Consider the following 7,658-nt stretch of genomic DNA (forward strand, 5'->3'; position numbering starts at 1 on the left):
ATTAGCCTTTTATTATATAAGATATTCAGCAATTTATGAGTAGTATATTAAAATGATGCCTAATATGGACTATTCATAATTAGGTTATATAGATTACTAGAGGCCTGGTGGATGAAATTTATGCACAGAGGGCGGGTGTCCCTCAGCCAGACCTGCACCCTCTCCAATCTGGGACATCCTTCTCACAATCTAGGACTGCTGGCTTCTAACCACTCGCCTGCCTTCCTGCCTGATTGCCCCTAACTACTTCTACCTGCCAACCTGATCACCCCCTAACCACTCCCCTGCCACCCTGATTGCCCCCAACTGTCCTCCTCTGCCAGCCTGGTTGCACCCAATTGCCTTCCCCTGCAGGCCTGGTCCCCCCCAACTGTCCTGCCCTGCCAGCCTGGTCTCCTACAACTGCCCTCCCCTGCTGGCGATCTTGTGGTGGCCATCTTGTGGCTGCCATCTTGTGGTGGCCATTTTGTGAAGACATGAGGGTGGTCATCATGTGGTGGCCATCTTGTGATAACATGAGGGCATCACACAAGGGCACAAGGACCACTTAGGCTTTTATTAGTATAAATGTGTATGTAGATTATACAATGAGTTAATTTAGAGTTTTACATTGTCATGTATTTTGTTATTCATTCATCACATGGAATTCTGAATTAAGTATTGAAATTACAATAATAAACAAAAGAGCTCATAGTTCATAAGATGATCATAGCCTAGGTGAAGGTAAATATTAAGCAATAAATTACATAGAGAATTGATTTTTGAGTAAATGTTAAGAAAAAATGACAGTATGCAATGAGTTAATATAACAGGATCGTAATCTAGTCTATGTGTTGTTTCTCAACAATTTCTCACTTCATTAGTTGTTTCTAGTTGGAGACACGTTGGAACAGAGTAATATTATCTCCTTTTACCATGATCTGACCTACTGGTTTTCTTGACTTTATTTTAGAATGAATCTCTTCTGCATCATCTCATACAAGGTTCATATATTATCAAAACCATTAATACAGCCCTCTATCTGCAGATTCCCTTGCTCACAAAGCCACACCTGGATCTAGTCTAACATAAGAGGGATGCAAATAATCCTATCTAATAAAAGAGTGATATGCAAATTAACCATTACTCTCCTACACCCACAAGCCACGGCCACCAGCCAATTAGGAACAAGTATGCAAATTAACCCAACCAAGATGGCTGCAGCCATGGAGCGAGCAGGAGGCTTGGGTTTCTCCGGCAATGGAGGAAGCCAAGCTTTCTGCACACCCTGGCGGGCCCATGCCTCCATTTAAGGCTACAAAGTTTCAATTATAGAAGATAAATAAATCCCAACAAAATGGCGGCAGCCATGGAGCTGGAGAGAGCAGGAGGCTTGAGTTGTCCCCGGTGATGGAGGAAGCCAAGCTCTCACAGCCCTGGCATGCCTTGGCATCTACTTAAAATTACAAAGTTTCAATTATAGAAGACTAGAGGCCCGGTGCACGAAATTCGTGCACTGGGGAGGGTGTCCCTCAGCCCAGCTTGCACCCTCTCTAATATGGGACCCCTCGGGGTATGTCCAACTGCAGGTTTAGGCCCGATCCCTGTGGAATCGGGCCTAAACCTGCAGTTGGACATCCTTCTCACAATCCGGGACTCCTGGCTCCTAACCGCTCACCTACCTGCCTGATTGCCCCCTAACTGCTTCCTTGCTGGCCTGATTGCCCCCTAACTGCTCCTCTGTGGGCCTGATTGCTCCCAAATACCCTCCGCTGCTGGCCTGATCACCCCAAGGCTTTTATTAGTATAGATATGACCCTGCACAGAAAATTTTACTAACCCTGCTTTACAATAAGGGCTGGACAATTGAATCATTAGGACCAGACACCAAGATTTCCTTTCTTTGAATAGTGGAGGGAATACTTATCTTTTCTTTAAGTTGCCCAGAAATTAAAATGAGATAATGACTTAGAAAAGTATAAAAGCACCACATAAAGACAACTGTCTTTTTAATGAAGTGGCAAAATGAAAAACACTTTTTATTCTCCCCTTCCTTCCTTTACAGCTTTTATTTAAACTTTGAAATTTATAAAAATTTCACTCCAATTTTCATTTCTTTACATTCAACATTATTTTGTATTGGTTTCAGGTTTTATATTAGTTACAGAATAGTGGTTAGACAATCATATACTTTACAAAGTGTTCCCTGATATTTCTAGTACCCACCTGGCATCATACCATCATTACAACACTACTGACTATATTCCCTATTTAAGTGACAATGGGTTTACAGGTTCCTTTCAATCTTTCTTTTGTGTTTTTTGTCCTTCCTTTTCTTTCTCACTTCTTCCCTCATTTTCTTTATATAGTATCTCAATTGGCCATCAAAGATCAGTGAAGGCACTGGGACACGCTTCATCCATTTTACAGACCAGGAAACTGAGGCCAATTCCAGTTGGCTGTGGAACTTGACTCAGGAAGCCCTCAGAGCACACAGGAAGCCCTCAGAGCCATGCTCTTTGCGCTTCCTAAGGGGCAGCGGCCCAGCAAACAGAACAAACCTTCCAGTCAGGCTTCCGAGCCTCTTTCTCAAGCACCTCTTCATTGCAGATGCTCCACATTCTTTCCTCTCCCCCCATTCTTTACTGCCCCCCCTTCTCCGAAGCAGGTGGAAGGCTTCTCACTCACTGTCTAGGCATGCTCTGCTATGGGGCAGAGTGTAGCGAGCTTGCTTTTGGGTCAAGGCAGGAGCAGTAGTCACTGCCTCTGAAGTGTGAAGGCCGCCTGAGCGAGGCCCATTAGCACTGGGAGCTTCTCTGAATCACGTCAGTCAGTCCAGTACCCTGCAGTGCAGCACCCCTTCACTGAGGTGGCTCCACCCCTCAACCCCCGCCTCGGGGGTGAGGGTCCTTGCCCCTCTGCCAGGAGTCCTTCCATGCCCCTTGATCCCTGGCTGGGCCCACCCACGTCTTGGGGGCACTGCAGAACCTCTGTCTCTCTGCAGATGAGGCAGATCCCTGCCCTAGGTCTCCACAAAGCTATGAATCTGTGGCCAGAGGCCTGGTCTGGGTCTCAGCAACCACATTCCTGCAATGTTCCCAGGGACCCTGGGAGGGGCTGGGCGAGTCCTGCCACGACGCCCCCAGGGTGGCGATTTCCCCCGGATCCCCCGGGGAGCGCCTGGCTGGGCCCGGCCTTGCCCCCCAGGGTGGCGATCGCCCCCCCAGGACCCCCGGAACTAAGAGGATTGGGCGCCGCCATCTTGGTCTTCTCAACAGCCGGATAGGCCACCCGGAGTCCCGCCCCCAGCCTCTCGCAGGCCCAATCATGGGCATAGCAGAGGTGCGGTCAATTTGCATGTTTCTCTATTATAAGGTAGGATAAATAAATCCTAACAAAAATGGTTGTGGCCACGGAGTAAGCAGGAGGCTTGGCTCCGCTCAAGGCTACCAAGTTTCAATTATATAAGTTAAATAAATCCCAGATCCCAGGGCCTCCGCTTGGGTCTCCAGGGGGTGTGGCTGGCCTGCAATCCACCACAGGCCCCTCGCCCAGGCCACCTCATGCCCCAAGGGAACCACCACCCTGATCCGGGACACCCTTCAGGGCAAACCAGCCGGCCCTACTCATGCATCAAGCCTCTATCCTATCTAATAAAAGAGTAATATGCAAATTGACCATCACTCAAACACACAAGATGGCTGCCCCTATGTGGTCAAAGATCCTGCCCCTATGTGGACACAAGATGGCCACCATAAGATGGCCAGCAGGGGAGGGCAGTTGGGAGGGACCAAGCCTGCAAGGGAGGGCAGTTGTGGGTGATCAGGACAGCAGGGGAGGGCAGTTAGAGGTGACCAGGCCTGCAGAGGAGAGAAGTTTTTGGGGGGCAAGGCCTGCAGGGGAGGGCAGTTTGGGGGGACCAGGCCTGCAAAGAAGACAGTTGGGAGGGACCCAGGCCTGCAGGGGAGGGCAGTTGTGAGCGATCCGGCCAGCAGGGGAGGGCAGTTAGGGGTGACCAAGCCAGCAGAGGAGGGAAGTTGGGGGTGACCAGGCCTGCAGGGAAGACATTTGGGAGGGACCCAGGCCTGCAGGGGAGGGCAGTTAGGGGTGACCAGGCCTGCAGGGGAGGGCATTTAGGGGTGACCAGTCCTGTAGGGGAGGGCAGTTAGGGGCAATCAGGCTGGCAGGGGAGCACTTTGGCATCAATCAGGCTGTCAGGGGAGTGGTTAGGGGGTGATCAAGCTGGCAGGCAGAAGTGGTTAGGGACAATCAGGAAGGCAGGCAGGCGAGCAGTTGGAAGCCAGCAGTCCTGGATTGTGAGAGCGATGTCCAACTGCCCATTTAGGCCCGATTCTACTGGACCGGGCCTAAACAAGCAGTTGGACATCCCTCGAGGGGTCCGATATTGGAGAGGGTGCAGGCTGGGCTGAGGGACACACTCCCTCATGCATGATTTTCGTGCACCGAGCCTCTAGTATATCTATAATGTATGTCAGTCTTAGGATATATTTATCAGAGATCCATTTTGCAAGTATCTGAAGATTAGTTTGATGGGCTGCACCATCAACTTCTGCACTTTTTTGCCCGAGGCACGGTGTCTAATGGTGGAAGCTGAAAAAGACCACACAAACCCATGTGCTACCTCACAAAGCTACTTCTAAAAAAATCAGTTTGATTTTTAAATAACTTATCTCCAAATATTTGATGCAAGAAATAGGAATTAAATTACGAGGTCAATTATATTAGATAACTAGATTATAGATTTTTGTAATGAATTAACCCATGAATGAAAGAATATAGTTCATGTAAATTTGGCACCAAATTACAAATTCATTTAACTATGGTTATATAGAATAGAAGGCAGGTCTAGAGAACATTTGTTTGTTACCTCTGCAAAATAACATTTCTAGCAGTTCCATGGAACTATTACTTAGGATCAGATTCTATATATTTTTAGTAGTCTGCACTATATTCAATTCATAACTGATTTTCATACTCAGAACATATAAAAACAGATTATGGAGTAAAATATATAATTATTCATCATCTATGTTTGTCTTAATTATATAACACATTCAAACACCATTAGGTCAACCTCAGAATTTTTATACATGGTCAATAATAAATCAAGTCAATTATCTTTGAAATTATGATCAACTTTCCAATACATACAAACTATCACCACACATATTTTACTATGTATGTCATTGTAAATGTATAATGCCAAGCTGGAATTAAAGAATGTATTTCATTTGAAAAGGTTTTTTTTTAGCTTTATTTATTTTTTCTTTATTGTGTCTTGTCTTTTTATTTTATTTATTTTTTGACTGCTTTATGATCTTTTTCTTTAACACTGGCTTCAAGGAATTGAACACTCATCCCTTGAGAGGTGTATTAAGAGATTGATCTTTTGTTTGTTTGTGTTAGAACTTTAGGTTTGATGAGCTTTTAGTATGTGTGTGTTCATAGTTTTAGTAAATGTTCATAATTTCTTTAAATTTTCTGTATTTTTAACCTCTTACCTTTGTGAACTAAAGTTACTTGTATTCTTAAAAAACAATTCACTAATTATTTAGAAAAATTCCTTCTCTTAATTTTTGTTTTTGGTAATTTTTATTGAGTTATCTTTATGTCCACTAATGTTTTCTTCTGCAGTTTTTAATGAGACAATTCCATAAGTAAATATTTTATTTCACAAATTATAATTTTTATTTTTTAACATTAATTTGTCTCCTTACCTCCACTCTCAGATTCATCTTCCCTCTAGCTTTTTTAATATGTGCAATATCGCTCTTACAATATTTATTGTTTTGCTCTGCTAATTCTTGCAGTTGTTATACAAGATGAGTCAGGTTGACTGATGAAATTTTAATCTTTTCAGGTGTATTTATTTGCATGCTTGATATCATACATTTTGCATTTTACCTCTTGAATATTGGAGGTCTTTATATTCCTTCCGCTTTGCTTTAGGACAAGTTTCTTGAAACGAATTTGATCCTTTTACATTTGTTTTTAATATGTATTTGATAGGGCCAGAAAAGCATTTACTTTAAGGATGATTCTTTCCAACTATTTAGGTAAAATATTTCTGATTATTTCACCCAGGGAACTGTATAATGATATTTTTTAATCTTGCTGGTTAGAACAGACATTATTCTTGGTCCTAGATGGTCTCCAGATCTGTTTCCTCAAGTATTATTCTTTTTCCCCAGCTTCAGGTGTTTTCCTTATCTATATGCAACAATCAGTTGGACTCTCTACAGATCTTCAGAGTTCTCTTTCTCTCTATAGGTCTATCCTCTCCAGTATTCTATACTGCAAACTCTAGCTTCCTTCATCTTCCAGATTTTCAATTGCATCTCCTCAAATAAAGGAGCACATAAGAGTCTAAATGGGTCACCCTCTCTATGATGTCACTTAGAATCGCTCTCAAATAAATATGTTAGGAATATTATAGGGCTCACCTCATTAGTTTTCTGTCTGAAGAATTATTGTTCTTTGTTGTTTTGTGCCACAGGTTTTCAAAACTTTTTAAAAAAATATATATTGTTTGTATATTTAGACGTTTCAAGAAGAAAGGTAAATGTGGTACCTGTTACTCTGTCTTGGCTCATTGAGAAATATCTGAATTCATTTGATATTATATTTTGTGGAAATATAATTAGAATGAAAATATAAACCAAAGAACTTGTATGCATATATGCATAATCCATGGACATAGGCAATAGGGTGGTGAAGGCCTAAGGTAGGTGGTGGGTGCAGGCTAGCAGGGGTCAGTGGGGGAGAAAAGGGGACACGTGTAATTCTTTCAACAATAAAGATCTAAAAAGATAAAATAAAATAAAATAAATAACAATAAAAGCTGGAAAAAATAAAAATGTTTTCTCAGGTCAAAAATAAAAGAAAATATAATTGAAATAATATTAGCAATGGAGTTAGAGATGTATGATTACACTCAAGTAAAGTATTTTACTTCCAATTATATATTAATTATTTCCTTCATCTTATATCTTTAAGAGAACTGATATATGCCATATTATTAATGCATATTTAAATCTTAAAATCTAATTGTATATAGTGTATTTTTCAAATGTTATATTGTGTATAAATCCAATCTTATTTATCTTATATAAATGTGGTATAAATTAGGCTAATCAAACTATTATTGAGTGTTTGTCCTTTGGTATTATTTTTTAATATATTTTTATTGATTTCAGATAGAGAAAGAGAAAGGAAGAGAGAAACAGAAACATAAATGATGAGAGAGAATCATTGATCAGTTGCCTCCTGCACACCCCCACGCGGTTAGAGCCGGCAACCAGGGCATGTGTCCTGACCAGGAATCTAACCGTGATCTCCTGGTTCGTAGATCAATACTCAACCACTAAGACAAACCAACTGTGCTATCCTCTAGTATTATTAATTCTTGTGAAAAGAAACATCCTTTTTTTAGTTGGATGGTTATAAAAATGCACGATTTTTAATTGCCTATAACATTTTTTACCAAGTCCATGATTTGGTACTAGGAAATAAAATAAATGAAATACATATAAAGATCTACTTTGAAATAATTATCATATATGAAATTTTGGCGAGCTTATAGAAAATTATCCTGCCACTATAGTAATGCAGGAAAATTATTGGCTCAACTCTCAATATGAAATTCAGACAACTTTTAA

General features: G+C 41.6%; 1 pseudogene; it reads right to left on the reverse strand.

The window, feature by feature from the left end:
* Window positions 1–869: 869 nt before the first annotated feature.
* On the reverse strand, window positions 870–4,576 carry LOC114235084 (small nuclear ribonucleoprotein E-like; annotated as a pseudogene).
* Between the last annotated feature and the right edge of the window lie 3,082 nt (window positions 4,577–7,658).

This window comes from Eptesicus fuscus, chromosome 2 (assembly GCF_027574615.1).
Source record: "Eptesicus fuscus isolate TK198812 chromosome 2, DD_ASM_mEF_20220401, whole genome shotgun sequence".
Lineage (NCBI taxonomy): Eukaryota > Metazoa > Chordata > Mammalia > Chiroptera > Vespertilionidae > Eptesicus > Eptesicus fuscus.